At 40.8% G+C, this 22,563-nt stretch overlaps 1 long non-coding RNA gene across 1 annotated transcript in view; it reads right to left on the reverse strand.

Annotated features, from left to right (window-relative positions):
* Nucleotides 1-978: 978 nt before the first annotated feature.
* The window catches only part of LOC107320548, a 36,693-nt gene continuing 15,108 nt past the window's right edge, over nucleotides 979-22,563 (reverse strand). Inside the window, exons 2-4 of the long non-coding RNA XR_001558308.1 lie at nucleotides 21,276-21,349; nucleotides 19,686-19,806; nucleotides 979-2,104 (exon numbers count right to left, since the gene is read on the reverse strand). This is a non-coding gene — a long non-coding RNA (uncharacterized LOC107320548). The remainder of the gene's footprint in view (nucleotides 2,105-19,685; nucleotides 19,807-21,275; nucleotides 21,350-22,563) is intronic.

The raw sequence follows: 22,563 nt of genomic DNA on the forward strand, positions 1-22,563 counted from the left end.
GTTTGATTTAGGAGATGAAACACATTGTCAAAGGGTCTCCAAGAAAGGGGAGTGCATAGATTACAGACAACACATTTCTCAGATCACATCAACAGATTCAGACAGGAAAACAGTGTAAGTATTTGCTGGAATGATATACTATCTGCATGCTGTTTCTCTTGAGTTTCCATATCACAGTTGTGTTAACTTCCTCATTACTATCCCTTGCAGCCATTTTATTCTTTTTTCCCCACTTTCCCATGACATTAACCAAGTTCTGCTGGAGAACAAGTGTTTCTTCTCATTGAATTTCATTTTCTCTCTATAGAAGCAGACCAGCAAGAACCACATTTTCTGGTCTATTCTCAGCCATGCCATGTTCCTGACACGCAAGCTGAAAACCTTGGAAGGCAAAAACCTTGCCAAAAAATGCAGGATGGCGTGCAAAGAAGATAAAATAAGTAACAGAAGCAATTAAAGAGCTGTAGCTGGTACTTTACAAGGGAAGACTGAAAAAATTGAAATTGTGTAAAACCAGGCTGATTGACAATTAAATTAGCACATCTACAGGCTACTGAATCACTAAAGCCCAAATTTCCAAAGACTTGAGCATCAGCAGGATCTGAGCACTTCAATGGCATCAACTGGCCAGGAACTTTTTTCCTCATTCATTTAAGAAGGATTTTTAATTTCATCATCTCATCACTGGAACCAGCAGTAACTGGAACTTTAACTCACTTCTTGTCTCAGGAAAAACAACAGAATCACAGCTGAAGGAATTAAAGGATATTTGGGGTCATCTATCAAAGTGTTAACAAGTAATGTAAAACAGAAATTAAAAAGTCAAAGTATAAGGTGAGATTCTCTTATTTGCAGATCAGCATCAATGGAGAAAGCAGTAATAGTGGAAAAAGAAAGTTTCTGACACATTTAAAAGTGAGGCAGCCAAAATTCCAGTGAGGAGAGTGTTACCTTTGGAAGTAAATAGACCTTTATACGTAATTTATATATTGCATTTATTAACTGCTGTGTCACTCGGGAGAGAGTAGCCAGCAAACTAGAACATAACCATTTCTTCAGCAACAGGAAAGAAGGAAGGAGCACAAGTGTCAGGTGTCAAGGTTTTGCCTCATGTGAAACCCACGTCTAACAGGGCTCGATATCAAATGTAAACAGATCTGAAGGTGTCACTTTGTGACTCAGAAGTCAGCAAAACTCCCAGCAACTACAGAGAATGTTGAATGAGGCAGCATGCAAACAGACTTCTGATTAATAGGGTCCAAAAAGCTGGTGTGGTCTTTCAGAGGGTAGTCCAGATCCATAAGATTCAGAGTTAACACTTCAGGAAGGGATTTTCCATGTTTATAGGACAAAGCAAGTCCTATAAACTAGAAAGGCAACTAGCGAGTATGAATGTAGACATTTAACCATCTCCCAAATCAGAGGTATCTAACAAATGTATGCTCTCATATCAGTTTTTTTTTCCATGTTTCACGGCTCAGACCCATTTACTATGAATACAAATTGTGCATTTGTGCCTATTGCTTTATCTCTTCCATACCTCTCGGATCAAGCTGCTATCCATCTTGCCAATAGTTATTTATTACTCTGTGATTATAGGCAAAGTACGTAGTGAACTATTAAATCACAAAACAACACTTACTATCACCAAAGCCAAACTCCTATTGCTAGAAAAGAATTGCTGAATTTTATATGTGGTTAAGAGTTTACTTTTCTTTTGCAGTTGAGATAATAGATGGTCATGGCAAACCTTTTTCCCAGGAAACTGGCAGTTGGAGTAAGTACTCTATAGCTCATTTTTAGACTGCAGGCAGAGGAATTGTTCTTGATACATATCCTGGGCACAGAGCTATGTCCAAAGTACGTGAAAACAATAACAAATTTATTTTAGGCTTTACCTTATAATGTGCTCTAAAAAAAGTGTTGGCATTTGTCAGCTCACTTCTTTATCCTTTCAGCCAGCTAGAGATGGATTGTGCACATAGGCACAAGGCAGGTGATGCAAACAACCTTCCTCCAATCATTTAGAACTCTCCCCCAAATCAAGGCACAATTCCTCTGATTAAGGAGCAAATGCAGTGCAGATATGGGCACATTTCTCCACCTGCAGGAGAAACAGGGAGGAAAAAAGGATGCTAAAGCTTAGTACCATCTTCCCAAGAAAAGGCACCTTGTGAGGAGAGCCTGCAACATTACTTGTGTATTTATGTTTTTAAAGTTCTGGTTATATTACCTATATTGGGTCTGAAACATACACAAAGACATACAGTGGTAGAATCAAGCCTTTACAAGGAAACAGTGAGACAAAAAAACATTACAGACATTTAGATCAGGTATAAATCAAATGAACATGTTCTGTGTAAGAACCTATATCTAACTGCTAATCAAATACCCTATCCGAGAGCAACTGCTATCCCGATGCTGAAAAAACTTACTCTGAAAGAATCCAAAAATCAAAGCCAAATTTAAAAAAAAAATAGAAAGAAAAAGAAGTTAGGTTTGACATGGCTAAATGAAAGATGTTTTTTTGATAAGCAACTGCAAACCTTCTGCCAAGGGCTGACTCTCTGCCAAAAGGCCATGTTTATAAAGGTTGTGAGCAAATCACTGGCTCGCTTCTCCCTCCCAAACCTATGAAGCTGAAAAAAATACCTTCAATGCTCAGTGAGAGACGTTCACTACTCCAAAAAAGCAACCAATGTAACAAAAATATATATTTTTTATGCAAAGTGAGAGACATTCACTACTCCAAAAAAGCAACCAATGTAACAAAAAATATATTTTTATGCAAAGTGGGAAAACACTAGTGCAGAAGATAAAGCCCCTCTCTGATATCTGCACATAGTACCCAGTCCATGAGCATTTCATAGCCTCTCCTTCAACAAGTATCCTAATACAGTTCCTGTTTTCCTTTTGCAACACAACTGTACTCAGGGGTGAGGATTTACTCAGCAGTAAAGCCTAGTCCAAGTCACCACAATTCTGGCATGAGCTCCATCTCTGCTACCAGGGAACTCTCCCCCCATTCCCCTACACATGACCTCCCCATGGCACGTTTCCTCCCACTCACCATCGCACACAGTACTGAGCCCCTGAACAGTGAGCATACAGAACACTCCTCAAAGTGACTTTTGCTTTCCAGCTGAAAGAAGTTCTTCCAAAAAACATCAGTTTTCCAGGCTCCAACTTTTGCATTCTAATAGCAGAAGCCTGTGTACATTTTAGGAGGTACTAAGAATGCTTAAGAATAATAAATCACGCGTTGGTACATTGGGGAACTTTTCATTATAATATGAAATGACAACACGACTCTTTAAGCTCTTAGAATTACCCTTCCTTCTTTTCACCAGGGTGTTTTACCTCTTTGGGGATTCTGCTGCCTCTAAAAATCCATCTTGGCAGGACTGAGGTTTTGTTTTGGCTGAGACTACTTATAGAGCCTGAGACAAAACACGGTAAAGCATAACTCCCAACCATTTTTGATCAGATTTTGCTGCTGTGGCAGCCTGAAATATAAAGTCACTTCTTATGCTCACAAAATGGTTGAATCGTCAGCTGACATGAGCAGACATAGCTCTGCTTTGACTTCAGCACAAGACGTCTAATGAAAATACATCTTGATAGCTTTGGAACCCAAAGTCGGGTGTCCCTGACTGACCCCTCATACAGTCAGGCAAAGAGAAGGGTAAATAATAGACTTTCTTCAAATACGTTACTCATTTCTCTTCCAAAAATAGACCCTATAGACTACCAATAAAATGGCTTTTTCTGATGTAGTTAATTATACAATGGAACACAGAGATCCAGGAAACCTCCAGAGCATCAGCAGAAAGCAATTATGAGAGACCTCAGCCCAGGAAAGCATGTAAAACATATTGGTTAAAACATGCTGATTTCTTTCAAAAGAGCCCAAAGGTTCTTAGTTCCCAGAAAACACTTCTATAACGGGTTTGCTAATACCAACATAAAATCAGGGTGCTTTGGGCTTCATCTGTGCAAGATCTAATGGGGAGCTTAACTGTCCTTTAATGTTTTAGAGCCAATCTATTGTTTTTCTTCTCCCTGTCATAGGCACTTTCAAACAAAGTCCCGGAAGAAACGTGCACTGAGGGTTCTCAAAATCCTGCAGCTGGGAGAAAAGCGAGAGGGAATTATTACTGTTTCTATTTATTTGTCTTGAAATATTACCCAGAATGTCATACAACATGATAGCAAGCAAGACCTCCACAGAGAATAATTCACTGTCTAAATAAAAAAGACCAGCCAAATGCCTCCCTGGGTGCTTGTACCATGCCAGCCACTTCTTAGATTCTATCAACCCAGCTGCCATAGCCAGCTCGCAATAACCACTGATCTTTCCCTTTTCTTTTGTCTCCTGCTGCAGCTTTACATTAAAGGCTATGCACAGGAAGAGGCACAGCAGAGAATGGAAAAGAGTCAGGCTGACGCTGCCTAGATAAACAGTCTTCCAGCCACGAAGCAGAGTCACTCCTTGGCCAACACTATGTTTTCAGGTCTGTCCTGGCAGTTCCTTTCTGCCTTCCTTGTGAAGGGGTAGAGGATTTTTCTACTTCAACATCATGAGGAACCTACACAAAGATGTCATTTTCCAAAGGGATGTTTAGCGTGGTTATAGAGATTTTTTCCAATAATCAAGATACTCATTTGAATTAAAAATTCTTTCAATCCTCACTTGGTCTGTATATAGCTATATCCTATTAAATCTGGCACCACCCTCAAGGAGCCATGCCTTATGCAGACCAAACACATCCCCTCCCAACATCTTCGGTGTTCATTGCTTGAAGGTACGCAGTGCCTGTAGAATCCAATTTGCAAATCTAAAGGCATGAAATTCCCTTTTAAAATATCTTTTTTTCCTCATGGTTTTTTTTTTGGTTTTTTTTTCTTTCCAGCTGAAGCAATTACTACTTGTCATAAATAAAAGCTGCCAGCTATGACAAACATTCAGTTCACTGTTCTCCAAGTGTTTTTATAATTGTTTCTCTCTCCAGCAAAGAATTTTTTAAGTATTCTATGGTACATCCAGCCAGCAAAGGGGATATAATGCAAGGAGTACTGATAAGGTTATCATCTATCTCTCAGTCAGAGGGACTGGAGACCACAGAGTGCACTCACTAAATAGAAAGTGCTGCCGCACACCAGCAAATCCCTTAAAATTACATTAGAAATAAGGGTGCTGAAGAAATGTTATCATGTAGAATGAAAACATGATATCCAACATGCTAAAATCATGCCCTTACCAGATTTGGGATATAGCTCTTAGCTTTTAAACTGACATTTCACAAAGAACACGTATTGACCACATGAATGAATAAAATAGTCTTTGGTAATTAATGTGTAGCATCGAGTTGAGAAGAAATAGTAATGCAGAGCAGGGCATTACTTTTGCAGATAGCATGCAGATAGCATGGCCTGCAGATGAGGGCTGCAAGAAATTAGAAAGTTGACTCTTGCTTTAGGTGGTGACTTTGTTGCAGTGTCTGAATCAAAGCTGCTTAAAGCCGACTTGTCAAGCAGTTATGGATATTGAGAGAGATTTTGGTTTGCAAGGATCCCACATTCCTATATTTTCTCTTTAGAATTATTCACACTACAAATGTAATAGTGAAAAGAAACAGAAGCCTTTTTTTAAATGGGTGGAGCCCTGCAACCAGGAGCAGTGATGTTTCAATGACCTTTTGAGCATCCTCCAAGGTAGGAATCTGGGGGGAAAAGCACACACACACACACACACGAGCACTAATGAGTGGGTAAAGAACTTCCCTTTGTTTAATCTAAAAATTAGATAGCCATTGTGGTAGCCAATGATAGCCTTTCTATGCATTAAATTCTATTATAGAAAGATTATAATTTCCAGGTTATTCTCCACGCTTGTGAGTGAGAAAGCAGAAAGGAGGAAAAAAAATGTGCTTTATTAGAAGCAAAAGCTCTTTTTTGGGCACTATGAAAAAAAATCTCTTAGTAAAGAATTGAGATACTCTACTTTTGGATGTGCAAAAAGCCCTTCACTGCAGTTGTTAAGAATAGTTAGACTGTGAGATGTCTTGGGAGCTGTGTGGGCTGACTTGATCCTTCCTCAGAGCAGCACCTTCAGATAGAATTTCTCTGGAGGCTCTCTGCAGCCTTTCACTCACTGCTTTTTGTGTGATACTCCGGTGTGAAATCAAGTGGAAACATTACTGCTTGCCTTCCTGTGGCCAGTTACACCGGTAAGTATCTGACTGGGGAATTGAGAGGAAGAAGTCTTCATGCCAAATGAGAGAGAGGATGTCAAAGGCAGCCTTCAGGCCATAGCTTGGGCAATGTGGGAACGATCACATAAATGCTCATAGCAAATCCGGCTGTAAAAAAAATAGCCCAGTGTCTGCACAGGCAATACACCTTTAAGGGAGAGGTTTTATACAGGAATTAATACTGATATATAGAAAGGCACAGCTTCTGCTTAGCAAAATAGAATACTGTCAAATGGGGTCACGATTCCCACAGCTAGATTTTGATGGTTACACAAATGATTACTTACACAATCAGGTAAATGCTGGCTGAGGAGGTAGACTGAGGGCTCGTAAAGCCAGGTCTCACTGTGCTCTCGATAAAATCCAAACTCCTATGGGAGAAGAGCTAGACCACTGCAAGAGAGCTACTTTGCAGCAAGCAGGTTGATTTTTCTCTCTTGTGGCAGCAGGAGTTTCAGGCACTTACTTCAATTGCCAAAGCAGCCACCTCCAGCGTCCACTAACTAACATCTCACTGCCTGGAAGTCATGCTTCTTTCCCATGAAACAACGCATTCATGCAGGCAGTTCCTGCCATTTGGTTTTACTTCATCCCCAGGAAAGAGGAATGGATGTCACTGCATCTGCTCAACTGACAAGAGATGGCTGGCTGTCATGGCTCCCTCTTATCTCTGAGCTGTTCCTCCCTGTTGGCTTTTGTAGGATATTCTGGTTCTGATAAAACACATGCAGAAAGGAATCCTGCCCTCATACCAGTTACAGCAGAGTCACTCTGCTATTAAAGTAACACTGTCTTCTTACAATGCTTTGGGATAAAATAAATGCTAATTAGTCATTTTTATACTAACATAAGGAGAGCTGGACGAGAGTTAGTATTTTCCAGAAAGACACATGCTTAGGTATTCTCAGGTTTGGGAAACAGTAACAGCCCCATTTTCTGAAAGCCCCGGGCACTCATAATTTAAGGAAGAAAAAGAAGAAATAATCAGGATTTGTATCTGAACATCAGAGGCCATCTCAAAACAAATCCACACATAAATCCAAGCAATATAAGCAATAAGCATTAAGCTGAGAAACTTCAAGTTGTAAGCTATCCTTCAGAGGGAGCTGCAGGCAGTCCCCAGAGCCCTCCAGCAACTCTGCTGACAGGGTAGGGAGCATGATGCATGTGCACTGCTCCTAATCAGCAGCAAGGCTTCAGCTCTGAAAAGTTCGTCAGACAGTTTAACACAATGGAGCAGCATAATGCAATTCATTCTGAAGTCACTCCATTCCCACTTAAAATGACAGTTGGACCACGTTTACCGTGAAATTGCATTTGTTCTTATAGTACTTGCTTTTCAGATACTGAAAAAATGTAAATTCTGTGGCTGATGCTAAGCCACTGCCTGGGTAGGTAACCATGGCTCCAGGCTTGTATTAGACATGGGAATACATTAGAGCCTCCAATAGAGTTCAGCACTGTACCTGTAAGGGAAGGTTGGGTTGTGAATGTTCCCTCTCCTTCACTGCAATTCTGATCTATCCACACACAAACCTCTTCACTCAGCTCAGTGCACAACTGAGCTCTTTTTCACTGCCAAAAGTGACATGCACAAAAAAAAAATAAAAACAAAACACTTCTACAACAGTGATGGATGCCCAGTGTCCCAGCTGTGGAGATCACAGAAAGGTATTAATGACACAGTATCAGACCAGGTGCATTTTAGCAATGACAATATAGACCATAGCGAAAGAGAAGACACACACAAAAATCTATTCTCTTACTCATAAACCAACAAAAATAGGTTAGGTATGTCCAAAGTGGGGAAAACCTTCTTAGTTATGACCCAGTTTGGTTCCACTGGCAACTACCTGGTGATTTGACTACATCACTCCTCTTCATCCTGTAGGTCCTCTTACACAGGTCCTTCACACACCATCTACAGCCAAGACTCACTGCAACATGTTCAGAGCTCTGCCTTTCCATTACTATCTTCCTTTGCCATGACTCTCTTCACTAAATGACACTCCTCCTGTCACTGTCCACCCATTCCCTTTTGTAGGCCTTTTCAAAGCTTATCCTCACAGTTATCCCTGTGCCCACACTGAGGAACATTCTGGAAAATCATTTTGGCTGCAGAGAAATATAAAACACATCCAAGTTGTTCTTTCCTATTCCTTTTCGGCTAAACCTGGTCTATTGGGTTGTGGTCTGACTCTGCTCTGATCTCCTTCAGACCATTGCCAAGAGACTGAGCCAGTTCAGACCATACCCCTGGCTCTAACCAAACCTCCACAAGTCTCTCCCTTGCCTCACCCTTCTTCCTCCTCCTGGCACATGTACTGCATCTTAAAAGTGCGTTATGGCCACAGCATGTCATCCACACCCCTCACCTGAGTGGATTGTTGTTTTAGGGAGAGAATAACAAAATATCAGAACTGCAGAGGTAACATCAGCATGCATAGTGAGAAAGAGTGCAAAATAAGCAATAGGGATGTACAAATACATATCTCATGCAAAATGGATGTGGAAAGGAAAACATCTAAATTCAGTATTTGTGCACTGAGGAGGTAGCTGCTGTGTTGGAAGCTCGCCTACTTGTAAGAGTTCTCACAGCTAAGACATTTAAATTCTCACAGACTAATTTCCAGCAGTGCTCATCACCTCTCATCGGTTTAATAGCTTCAGGGGGAGCTCAGTTGTACTCAGTAAATGCCTGACTTTCAGACATACTTTAAATTTGTTGTTTTGCAGATCATAATTTGAATCCAAAGCCTTTTGAAGTCTCAAAGGGCTGAGATTTACACCGTCAGAGATGTCCAATTAGACCCATTTGCACCTGCAATTCATTTACAGGCTTGAAGACATTGACCTGGGTAATTTCCAATGCAAAAGTGAGCTTGGAAAAAATATATTGTTTCATAAAATCATTGTTAAGGAATATAATTTGCTTGTAATATGAAGAAATCAACCATCTCGACAAGACTGTGAAATGGAACACTGCTGTGCAGCCAAACCAAGCCAGCAGCTCCTGGTAAAAGCAGTCCTTACAAACAATTCCCCGTCTTTCTTAAACAAATACATGAATAAAACACAACTGATGCTAAAAGAAATAGACACAAATGATGCAATCATCCCTCCACAACCCAGTATCAATGCTGGCCTGTTCCTAACCTCTTCATCTGGTGGCGGCAAGGATCAAACCATTCACCCTTACACCAAGACAGTACTATAAGCAGAGCGACAGGAACACTGAAATAACAGCATATTCATACTTTAAATTCAGACTGACATTGGCAGGGAGTTTAATCAAAGAAAGAGAAACACCAGGAAATCCTACTGCCCTTACTGTGTTTTCCAGATTCATTACTGGTATTAACATTTGACAGTTTCTTTTTTCAAAGCGAAAACTTAAAAGTTTATCATTTGAAAATAAAATGAACTGTTTACTTCACATTGTGTAAAACATCTGGGTTAAAATAATGATTTTTTTTTTCTTTTGCACCAAAGAAAGTTACCTGAATTTTGTCCCAAATCCATTTTTCTTATTTCTTATTACAAGAAGTGGTATCATGTTCACAGCACTCACTGCCTCTCAAGGAACCTCGTGTCCATGCTGGGTTGGTGTTCTTTGGGCCTGTGAATCCATACCTCAGTCTATGTTTACAAACAGATGCACAAAAGCCCATGTATGAAATGAAATGACAGCTACACTCTGCTAACTGTGTGGAGCGAAGGGGGAAAAGTATGCCCACAAATAGTTTAGATCTGCTAATAGTTCTGCAATTTGTTTTGTGAATCAAGTCATTTTCCCAGATTCCTTCAGCATTCAGCAAATAATGGATCCTATCATATTATCTACTGCTACTGAAATCAGCTGATTATATTTCCATTATGACAAAGAGTGCTCCCAGAATCTATTAGAGGAAGGTTTTTATTCTCCTACATCAAAGCATTCAAAGTATTACTTACACTGTTATGATTTAGCATAACTTGAATACAGGTGCCCACACCTTTTCAAGATGCCAGAATGATTACAAGGTTATGAAGATTAATAGGATAAAGTGATGATATCTGTCACCCTGTGACAGTACTTCAGAAGGAATAGTGCTTAAAAAGGACAACCAACCCTACTTTCCCAAGTGTAGAAATTCATACAGGAGCTGAGCTAGAGCAGTTCTATAGCGTAGGATGGATTTTAGTACATGGAATGAATAACGAGAAGATATCTCATGTAATCATTATACCACATCCTTCAATGCTGGTTAGTGCAAAGGGGAACACCGAAGCGTAGGAGAGATTCACCCACTTTCCTAGTATTGCTTTGTAAGAACTTTAGCATTAAAAGGGCCTAAAATGGTCACAGCTTTTTCCAACTTTTGCAAGACAGAATTTTACCCAGAAGTCCTTCACCAGGCACATAACTTCTGAGCTGATCTTATTTTTAGGAAAGGCATCCAGTTTTGATTTAAAGATCTCATGTGGCAATGAATCCAGCACAACCCAAGGTAAATTGTTCAAATGATTAATTCCCCCTGCAGCATAAATGTATAGCTATTTCTAGACATAATACGTCTGCTCCTTCCCTGGTTTTCAGAAACCAGGTGAGATTCTACTGGTGCCTGAAGAGCTTGATAAGGTCTGGTTGGCACTTGTTCTGTGAACTGCCACTGGTGTGGCCATCCTTTGTACTTGCAGGGAGAAAAAGAGGGGAGCAAGCACTGCGGGGACAGAGCAGGAGGCAGAACTGCCCATCCAAGGCAGAAATGCATGGGACAACAACCCAAAAACTGCCTGTCTTGCCTTGTACAGGAGCCCCTCAGCGGTTCATCACAGCATCCCAACTGCCCTCACAGCTTTAGTCTTATGGTTTAACTGTGGACAGATTCAAACACAAAGGATACCAGCAAGGATAGGCAACTTCTCAGCCTTGCCCTCCCTCACGGGATATAAAACAAAGCCTTACAGTACTAATGTGAAGGCTACAGTCAAGAAATCTGCCCCTTTTCTCATAAGGACCAAGGAGAGCCCAGAGACAAGCCAGGAGCCTTGCCGTAGTGAGCATTATGGATGGATGAAATCTCAAAACTTTTCCATCTTGACAACAGCAGTGATTTACAGCAACACAAAAACTCTGTAGAACAACTTAAAGCAAGGCTCCAAGGAGCCAAGATTAGTTACCAGACAGCAGAAAATAGGAGTAATCAATTTTGTTCAGCCTGGACTGAAGTTCTGCACCTCTCCTGCAGATGGAAAGAAACACAAAAGTGTTGGAACATTTTTTTTTTCTTTATGAAGAGAAGATGGTCCAAGCAGTCACAGCAAAAGAAAGCACCGCTTGGCTTATGCTTAGCACTGCCTGATGTATAAACCAAACACAAGTAAATAGAGGTTAACACAAATGAGGGTGCAGACAAGGTTGTTCGGTTTCTCTTGGGTCTCCTTTCTGCCTCGCTTTGTGCTATTAAGCAGGACCTCACTACTTAAACTGTTCCATGTGATCAGCAAGATTATTCAGAAAAAAACACTTTATACAACAGGCTAAAATCAGACTGCAGGAAAAGGAAAGGCAGGATCTGAATAAGAGGGTGCTTCAGGCAATTGGACTTCAGCTGTGCTAAACTACACCCTGGGTTTCTCACTGCTCGGTGAACCTTCTCAGCTACAGAGTCTTATTTTATCTTCAGCAGGTGAGCAAGAAACAATGGGAAGCAGCAGAGGAAAGGGAAGGCTGAGTGATGATGAGGGCTTTGAAAAAGAAGGGGTTTTTAGTTGTGCTTTTTAAATAAAATGCTTTCACAGAGAGGTTCAACAAAATTTACCCACATTGAAATACCCTACTAGATTAAGGGCTTAGGCACATTTGCAAAACCGAAATGAATCCTGTGTTTAATCATTGTATTATAATATTCATTAATATTGCAACAGCTTTGAATTACACAATTACACAAATATTTTGCATCCTATGATTTGATTCAGTAATCTCATTTATTTTAGATTTTATTAGCTGTTTGCTTCAAATTCATTCAGTCAAATACTCATTTGGTTTGCAGCAGTGGGAAGAAGGATTTCTTCTTCCTAATGCGAAGAACAGAACCAGCCCTCATATTTCAGCTCTGCACTGAAGACTAAGTTTTTTCTCCCTGGAGCACTGTTACGTTCACAGAGGGAGGTGAGTTAATCTCCTACCTTTTCTCTTACTATCTCAAAGCAGAGGGAATGCACTGGATAAATAACTACAGCTTTTTGCTCGTGGAAATCCTCCTAGCTCATCAAGGACCTTACTGCTCCCTTCTCTCAGTGCTGTCCCTATTGCTGTAGGGCAGTTGACAAATCCCATCCTCTCCGTTGGGCATCTCCCCCATTTCTAATGATTTCCCCTTCATTCCTGCCGTGGAGTCAGAAAACTACAATACAGATTCACAGACAGGGGACTGGTGCAGGTTTTTGCTGCTGAGACTACTCAGATCTGCAAAAGAGCACGTAATTAACTGTTTAGGTTCCACACAGCTGCTGTTTATATGCAGCATGAAAACAGATACCATAAAGTCAGAGATGTGTTCAGCTCAGCACTGTTAAACAAAACCCTCCAAACCTTGATGGTACATAGCCTTTCCTCTCCCAGTTCACAAAAGCATAACCAATTCAGTTTCTTTTTTTAGGTAACAGGAAAAAATGAGCAAAAAAAGACCAACAAAAGTCCCCAAGAGGAGATCACTGCAAGCATAAATACCAACCCTGCTCCCTGCAGATCTGGGAAGGAATTTGCTTTAGCAACAAATCAGGGGCTAAATATACAAAATGGAGGTGTGACAGTGAGAGCAATGGTTCAACTCCCTTGAATACTGCCCAGGTGTCTGTAATTTAGACATGATTTGAACATCTGCAGCTAAAAACTGCTGGGTCTGTCCTTCTGCAATCACAACTGATGCCATGAACAGGTAAGGCAAAGCCCTAAGAAAGCATCCCTCAGGCAGGTCAAGCTAAGCAGACACACAAACACACACATTCTCCATTCCAAGTGTTCAGAGTAGTTTGCTTCTTGGAGAGGTGATTAAAGAAGAACTTAAGTCCCCCAGAGCCCATGAGCATGTGATAACAGTTTGAGCTGGATCATCAAAAAAGCAGTAAAAATTGAAAACGAAAACAAAAATTAATACTGTAGATTCACGTGAGTAATTCTTTGCAGGGGTTAAAAAAAAGGATAAGGTAGAATTCTAACAGCCAGCTTTAGGCTTTGAGGGACTTTGAAGACTAAGAGAGAAAAAGAAACATTTCCAAGGCATAGGACTTCATTCCAGCATAAAAAGCAGAAGGGGAAAAAGAAGAAATAATAATGGGTGTGATGTACCAGTTCATAGACAAATAAAACCCATATTCATTATGGAAGAATAAGTCTGGAGCCACAATATGACATAACCACACAAAATTAATAACATTTGCAATCCAGTACTCCAGGGGCTGAGAAAATAAAACGGCTCTTTTAATGTCAGCAAAAGAGGATCAAGTACATAAAATAACTGAGAAATACCAAATATCCATTTGTGAAATAAATCCCGGTTCTGTGCAAGTGTTTATAAAATAAGAATCCCATTAAAAAAATAGCTCAGAAATAGAAAAAACATGAGTTTGTTAAACCAGCCACAAAGACAGCATCTCAGGACAAGGATTTCCACTTACCCTTAAGTCTACAAGAGCTGAAGATTTTAAAGTTTAATCTATGAAACGGTCTCAGAAAAGAAATAACGTAAATTAAGCAATCTGGTAAAAATACGTAACTTTAAGACTGAATTACATTGCTGAAAAGTTCAACTATGTAGCAATGGCCATATTTCATTTTCTCATCTCACTTCGGAAGTGGATTAAAAAACTCGAACCAGAGGACTTTTCAGAGTCTGTAGCATAATCAAACCCAAACTTTGAAGCCCTTTTTAATAACACAGCTTCCTACAATATTTATGGCATATACCTCAGCCTCCCCCCCAGCACCTCACTTGAACTGAAAGTAGGTAGCATGGATGTGAACTAGACTGAAAAGCTCTCTGCCACCACAGCTCTGCCCTGTGTGCTGCAGACAGCACGATGTTTGGGCTGATCCTGCATCAAGCTCTGCTGGCACCGGCCACCCGCTGAGCTAAACTGCGAGCAATCTGCAGCATTTGCTGTGGGCACAGCTTCTGCCTGCTGGAAGTACCTGGGTCACCTATCTAGTGCAAAACAATTCCACCAAGCTGCCAAATAGCAGGTCACCCAAACTCAGCTGTCCCAGCTGCCTGCAGCAGCTCAGTGGGCTCCCCTCCATCAGCTCATCCCACCGCAGAAAACAGCACCTTCCAGCAGACCGTGGGAGAACAGACTAAATTTAATTCAATTCCTAAGGGAAATTACAGCCTCAAAGGCAGCTTAGAACCAAAGTGTCTGTCAGTAAGTTCTCAGTTGTTATTAATGGGAGATTATACCACTACAGAACTTCTCTCAGCCCTTTCTCCCCATTCAGGTGGTATTCAAACTGCTTCCCAGCACAGACTGGTAGTGCTACAAAGACGCAGCTTTGAGAATAGCAAAGAGGTCAACAACTTCCTCACCACTGGGGAAGCCTGAGCTGCCTTTGAGATGGCTCTTTTCCTGCAGCACTGCGGTGCCCATTCATATTGGGAAGCAGGGAGCAGGTAGGAGGTAGGCTGAGTGACTTCTCAAAGTCACATAGGACAAATTCCAAGTGCTAACATCAGCCTGGACGGTCCCTCCTTCATGTTTGCTGCTCTTTATATAGCACCATGCAGCCATTCTCGGCTAAGTGAGTCCTATAAAGACCCAGAGCAAGGCATGCATGACAAGAAAATGACCGTGCAATAGAGGAAGGGGGTTGACACTGAGGGATATTTGAACTACAAAACCAAAACCAAATTAAAATTAAAGCTCCCTTATTAAATTTCTAATTGTTATGTGATGCTGCGCCATCATTTTTAAACCACCAGCATATTCTTTTTATGTGAGACAAGAGGAGGAAAAAAAAATGGGCTGAATCCAAGTCTTTGTTTGGCTTTATTACGTGCAATTTGTTTTTAGCATTCTGAGCATTTAACCTTGAAAAATAGCGTTGTTTTGCCATTGCATTTTCCCATTGTTACTCTCAAGGCATCTCAGTGGCATCTTTATAAATCTGCTGTAGCTGGTAAATGTGTCTTGTAGTCCAGTGTTGAAGACTGTAGAACCCAGATCACTTTTAGCTGTCAAGCAATTAACGTAATCCAGAGGAAATTAAAGGCGTGCACAACTGGGACTGCTTCTAATAACAGAGGGTTCCTGACTCACACTTCTAAGTGGAAGATGGGGCAGGGGAATGTTAGAAACCACTAAATAAACCACTAAAGTAGACCTTGAGACTCTGACTCTGTTTCATTGCAGATTATATGACAACTGATATTTGGAAAGAAAGCTTAATAAACGTAGTTATTGATCATCTATTTCAAATGAGAACCATAGCAAACTTACTAAGGGCTGCATCATATCACACATCATCAGTTCACAGTTTTTCCTTTCAGCTTCCTTCCTATGTTTCAGGTACAGTCAAATACAGGAAAGAAGTATTTGAGTTTAGGGATGCAGTGCCAGCACTGGTGGCTGTGCTTAAAACACAAGGTGATAGAGGGAGCTAAGCCAGTGAGACACATAGTAAGACACAGGATCAAGAAGTTCCGTACACATGCTGAGATCTGAAAAATCCTCCAGACTCTGCCCAGGCATGGGGATGATATCACAGAGAGCAGGGATGGTGATCTGAGCACTCACCCAAGTACTTTGCTATCAGCAGCAGCAAATGCCCAGCACGTACCACCAAAGGCAGGGGGAACTGCCGAGTGTTGAGCGTGTCAAAAGTCAGACTGAGATTTGGCAATCTAACTGCAGGTCTCATCTACTCAGTAATCTTTTCATTTGGTCTATAACCATTCCTAGCCAGGATTCTTATTCTTCCAAATAGAAGAAGGGCAAAACCTACACAAGGACACAAGACCAAATTCCAGCCATAACAGTCCCTCAAGAAGATACAGGGGACAGTATCAGTGTCTGCACTGTGAACTTTCCACACATTTCTCTGCTTGGTTCTGCCCCTGAGCCACACTTCAGCAGACCCCTGTACCATTAGCACAGTTTCTATGCACATCTCTGCAAGCTCAGAAGTGCAGCTTTCCCATTTGCATCCCCTGACCAGTTCAGCCTTCATCTTATCTTTTTTCCTTCTGAGGAAAAAAAGAGCTCTGTCTGTATTAAGATGGCAGAGCTGGGCTTTTTTATGATACTGCCAATATAGAATAATTAAAGCAAACTAAATGAACAATTCCAGCAGATGAAAATTAACTCAGCCCCACAGGCAGATAAAAGCATCGCCTGTTATTTGAAATGTCTGTGGAGCTGCACCTTTAAACGCCATGGCAACCAAAACTATTACTGAGCTCTTTTTCAGATCTCATTTTAAAAGTAGGAAAATTGATGCTTTATTCACTCAGGGTAAGATTTTCTATTTATTTTTTTATATTAAAAATTTTTGAATCTGGTATGGCCCTGCTTTTAACAACTAAATCCCTTTTACTACAGCTTTTCCTCCTCTAGCTCCCTGCAGGTTGAGCATTTAACCAGCACCAAACATTCCTCTCTGAGAAGCACTTATTGATCTGTTTGCTACTCTTCAGCATATCCTTTCCCAGTTCAAGGCTAAAAGAAATGGCTTAGCATGCTTTCTCCTTGGCACCTGATTCTATCAGCAGCACACAAACGCTGCATGTTTTTAATCAATGAAACAATCATTCATTAATCCTGATTACTAATTTACAAGCCAAGATATTCCCCATGACTATAAAACAGCCACGCTGTATCCTCTTCCATTTACTGTAGGTGCTGGGAATTGTCTTCCTTGTCAAGGTAATTTGGATGTGTGGGTTATGATCCAACATTTCCTTCCACACATCAGTGCAGGTATCAGCAAATACATAGAAAACTAACTTTTTCTCCCAGATCAGTCAAGCTTTAACAACAGAAAGGCTGAAAACTGTTTGGGAATTACCCTATGGGATCAACCAGCCTAGTCAAGCTTCTAGTGACCAATCCCACATTCCTCAGGAAAATGAAGCAATCAAAATTGCGCCATAGAAACAGGCATGCAGCCTTTCTATCATCCTGTTATCTGTTTCTGTTCCTTGGCTGTGCTGGAAGCCTCTATGAGATTCACAAGACAAGTGAGAGCAGCTGAAGCTCTGACTGCTGCAGGACACCAGGCAGCTTCAGATCCATCAGAGAGATGCTGCCACAGTCCTGCAGCAGGGACACAGGAGAGAATCTTTTCATTAAAAAAAAAAAAAGAAAAGAAAAAAGAAATGCCTCTTCCTAGCCACTAATAAAGTTTACTCTGGAATTTGACAGCTAATATAATAATTCTCTTCCAAAATTTGCTAATGTTACCCTTCCGGATGCTCTTGCTCATTCAATTACAAGCCGAATGCCTTTTTTATTCTTGTTGTACCTTGGCCACAGTGATGTTCCTCAGGAAAACTTTAACACAATTTCCATTCTGCCTGCTGCCATTATCTAAGTGTTCACATTTTTTTGTTTATAAAGGTCAGAAATCTGCCATAGCTCTACAACATGCAGTATGTGCCTAGCTGAAAAATACAGGCCCCTTTCTGCACACATCTAGCTAAGATATGCAACAGAGGCACCATACTCCTGAGTGAAACTGTTTATTAAATACCTGCACAAGAACCTCAGACAGAACAACAGTGAGTTTAAATCAACAAATAAGTTCCACAAGCTATTTTTTTTTTCCTTTACTTTTGGCTTCATCAGCAAGTAACAGCAAAGCTTATACAGATCCATTTAGTCCTCAAGAGAGCTAAAACACAGCTGCATAGCCCACGATTTGCACATTTTCACTCACTTAAACATAGGAGTGATGACACTGTCTACTCCATTCCAATCACTTAAAGAGGCAAAGGCCAGCTCTGAGCTTTCAGCTCTAAATACTCTTTACCACTCCAGACACAGCAATAAGAATTTTCAGGGATGCAATTTTTACTTGCCAGGTTACCTATACTACTGCCTATTAGCAGAAAATATGTATGCACACACACACAGGAGCACACAGGTGCCCAGTGTAAGATGAGGTTTAAACAGACCATTTGCCTACCACTGCAGATGTTATATATTTTTTCAGTAAACAACTTAACACAGACTCTATGGAGACACAGCACTGTTGCAGTGCATACTTGTTCACTCCAGATATAGATGTTGAGAAGAAAACTAAGCCAACAGCTTTTAAACTTTTCTCTTGTCTCCAATTTCCAGGAAATCCAGTCGCAAGGCATGACCAGAATAAGTGCCCAGTATATAATGCCATCCTACAAACAGCACGGCAAATTATAATGCTAGGGAAGACTGCTGAGTGAGCACCAGGGATTGCCTTTGATGGAAGGATTTCTGTAGATTTGTTACCAGTTATCCGATAGGATATTGGATTGGTAAGGACTATATTAAATACAAGGACAGGAAAAACAGCTTGACTTCCCTCATTACTGGAAAAGACACAGCCAGTCTGACTGAGGTATTGCAGTTTAATACTGTCTCAGTCAAAATCAGGACATGGGTGTATCTCCAAAGCCATCTGTCTGCTGATGGCATCAGTGACACAGAACCAAACGTTCCCAGTTGTCAGAATTGTCATATATAATACCACAACTTTTGGTTCAGGAGTATCTTACTGATCAGCTGAGATACAGAACTCATCTACCAGCAGTAATTTACATTAATAGTTACCTTTATTTATTTATTATGTTAACTTAGTGACCTAAAATGTTTTCAACCATGAAATACCATGGATGTATTATCAAAAAAAAGATTCTGAAGAACCAAGAAAAAATGAAACTTTGTACCATAAACCAAATGCAGTCTTCACAGACACCATCTTATTAAAACCTGAAAAGAAGCCTTCTTAGTACTGTTCCTTCTATTTATATATGGAGAAGTACCAGGACATCACATCAGCTCTCGGATTCATCCACTTCATTGTTTTTATGTCAGGAGCAACACTCCTTTTCCCAATTCCAAGCAATATATACCCCATTTACATCTGTTATATCATGTGTGCTCTTATAAACAGCTGGCCAACTTCAGCCCTGGAGTATGTACACCACTACAATTGCAAATCATCAGAAATAATCTGTCTTTAAAACTGGATATTTTGCTAGAGAGTGGCATGATTTCCTAGAGCTGGATTTGATCCCTACGAGGGGGGAAAATAGGAAAAAACAGAACTCCTACTGACTTCTGAATAAGACTAAGGGATGTGCATAAGAAGAAAAATCCAGAGAACTTCACTTAAAAAAAAAACCTAACCAGCTGATTTATTTGACTGTGAAATGTCTGAGGCTGTGCCCATGACAACTATTAGCTACATACCTTCTGCTCTCCATCTCTTTAGCCTGGCTCTGATGCTGGACTTCATCTTCCACACACATCATTGACACAGAAATCCAGCAGCTCCATGAGAAAAGAGAGATCCCAGTGCCCAGGGAGCCAGCTGGAAACCAATGAGAGGAAGACATCCATTACTAAAAATATCATATCTCTGGCAGCTCACGCTAACATATAAATGAACCATAGTCTTGCTTGCATTATTTACTGAATATGTAATAACTCTGACCAAAAAAAAAAAAAAAAAAAAAAAAAAAAAAAAAAAAAAAAAAAAAAAAAGAGAAAAACCAAATATTTTGCTTCTGTGAAAGTAGAGGCAAGAAGTTTCTTGGGGATTTGACATTTACATGAAATTTGCACCGACTGAAGCCCCATTGCAATGGCAACACAAGTCACCAGCATCTCCTGGGCTAGGTGGTGAAGGAATGGACCAGCTCGCCTGGAAAGAGGTGGCCATAGAGTATGATGAGAGATCCTCCTCAACTCAAGAAAGAGATCAGCACCACAGCAGCAGAAAGAAGTCTGACTCTGCCCTCCGCCCAGTTAGTTCCACAGCCTTTTGCACCAGGCTGTCCGGCACCTTGACACCAAACATCCCCGATCATTTACCTGCCTATTTCACCATGCGTCTGTCCTCTTTTTCATCTTTGCTTTTAAATCATTCCTTTAGCTTTCTACTGCTCCATGCTCATAAACAACTCTGAGTAACAGGTTCCCTTGCAATGGGATTTTCTGCCCTGGCAGCTCACTATAAAGTTCTGCTCAGCCTGGTTCCACAGCATCTGTGTCACTTCTCATTACAACTTAAACAATAAGAATAAATCAAGTAAATGAAAATATGCATCCTGAAGGCCTAACGCAAGTGATTTCATCCATTTTAAGAGCCACCAGCTCTGATTTACCTTAGAACCTTGCTCCTGCCCTGAAGGTGCCTCTAAAGCACCCTGTGACTGATGACCTTATTTTTAGTTTTGTAGCAGAAGCCAAGGAGAAATTAAAGAAATAAAATGGAAAAAGTAATGAGAGCTCATTTCAGCTTATAATGGTATTTTCTCAGGTGACTAAACATTCATTTGACTTTTGGTAGCATTGAATTTGTTCCCCATTAGGGGAAAATATGATTTGGAGGCTAACTTGACCTCTGAAGTGTAGAACTTTCCTTTATCTTTATTGCTGGCTTCACTTATTTATCAGGTCAGTGTGTGTGCTTAGATTCCAGGAAAACTGAGCAAAGAAATGAAATTAGCACTGAAGACAAACACAGTTGGGGGAGCCGGCTGTTGACTCAGATGAGCAATTTCTTTCAGACCGTCACTAGCCTCGGTACAAGATGAGATACCTGTCAGAGTCTGGTATCTGTCATCTAAAGGTTCATTTTGCTGCATGACCAGAATAAGAAAAAAGCAAAAAACTAAATATAAAAGTCTGCAAAATTTGCAATGAATTTTTATGAGTCCCTGCTCCCTCTTATATGACCTTACAATGCACAACTTCCAGAGGGGAAATCTTAAAAGTACAACAGAACTTGGGCTATATATTTTCACAAGACAAGATTACTGAGGAAAATATGCTTACTAATTAATACGCCTCATGTAGAATAACAGTCTTCCTCACTCTCTAAAGGGGAACAGCAAGCTCTGTCTGTCCATCTGCAAGAGAGAAAAAGGTGGATCACATTCAGATTCTTCAGGAAATATTCCTGTCTCAGGTCAAGATATGGCTTTATCTCCACAGCACATCCAAGTATGCAGATCAGGAACTGGCTGCATCAAACATGACACAGCCACGCTGTTCCTCTCCAGGCATTTCTCATATTATCTTTGTCAGGCCATGCTGTAAGATACCACTAAGTTTGCACCACATCCACAGGGGATAAAAGATTTTGCTAACTAGAGCATTGCTAACTTATTTAGCAAAAAGTCATCCAGGACAAGGACCTTGCTCAAGCCTGTTTTGCTGAGCATTTGCATTATGAATAGAGAGACTAAAGCGGGTCAGAAAGCTATTAGCAATCCTTCCTCCGTCCCCTGAGAAACACTAAGCCAGATTCAACAGGGCTCAGAAGCTCCGTGATGCAAGGAAAAATGGCTTCCAGCTGCAAAATAAAAATAAAAAAAGGAAAGAAAAGAAAAAGAAAAAAGCATAGCACGATTCCTGCTCTGTCAGGAGGAAGTGCTCCATTTAGCAAATTCAATTCTTAGAAATGCAAAGTGCAAACTGGAATGCTCCCTGTTGAATAAACGGTGGAACTGGCGAAGTTCAGCTGCCCTATATGAAAGATGACATTTTACTGCAAAATATTTCTTAGAAAATGAAGGTGGTTTCAGTGGTTATTTTCTTGCAAATTATCAGGGGAATTTCAGCACCAGCGGAAGGTGCCAAAAGCAGTTGCAGATAGTCAAATGCCATATATTCCTTAGTTTAAACAGCACGCAGTGATGCAAGCCTCTTGAATATGTCCTTGAAAGGGCCATTACCAGAGCTGAGCAGAGAGCTGCAATTCCCAACTCCATCAGCATCTGTGTCTGGGAGGGAGGGGCATCACCAGCAAAGGTGCAAGATGCAGCCACTGTAGGGCTGCACACACATGTGGGAACAGGGAGACACTAGAAAACATTTCACCTATGGGGGAACAAAGACAGTTTCATGCACTATCCAAACCTACATGAGAAGGACTCCTGAGGCTGGGACCACCAGCAGGCCCAAGGTCCTGAGCAGCTGCTGCCCTCGTTGAGCTGCAGGCTGGAAACCTGCTGCGTGTTTGCTCCCCTTTGAGCACGAAAGGAGGAAAAACAATCACCTTCATTAACTGAAAATAAATTATGTGCGGAATTATCTCTGAATTGCTGTGCTGTTTTCAGTA

Source organism: Coturnix japonica, chromosome 14 (genome assembly GCF_001577835.2).
Source record: "Coturnix japonica isolate 7356 chromosome 14, Coturnix japonica 2.1, whole genome shotgun sequence".
Classification (NCBI taxonomy): Eukaryota; Metazoa; Chordata; class Aves; order Galliformes; family Phasianidae; genus Coturnix; species Coturnix japonica.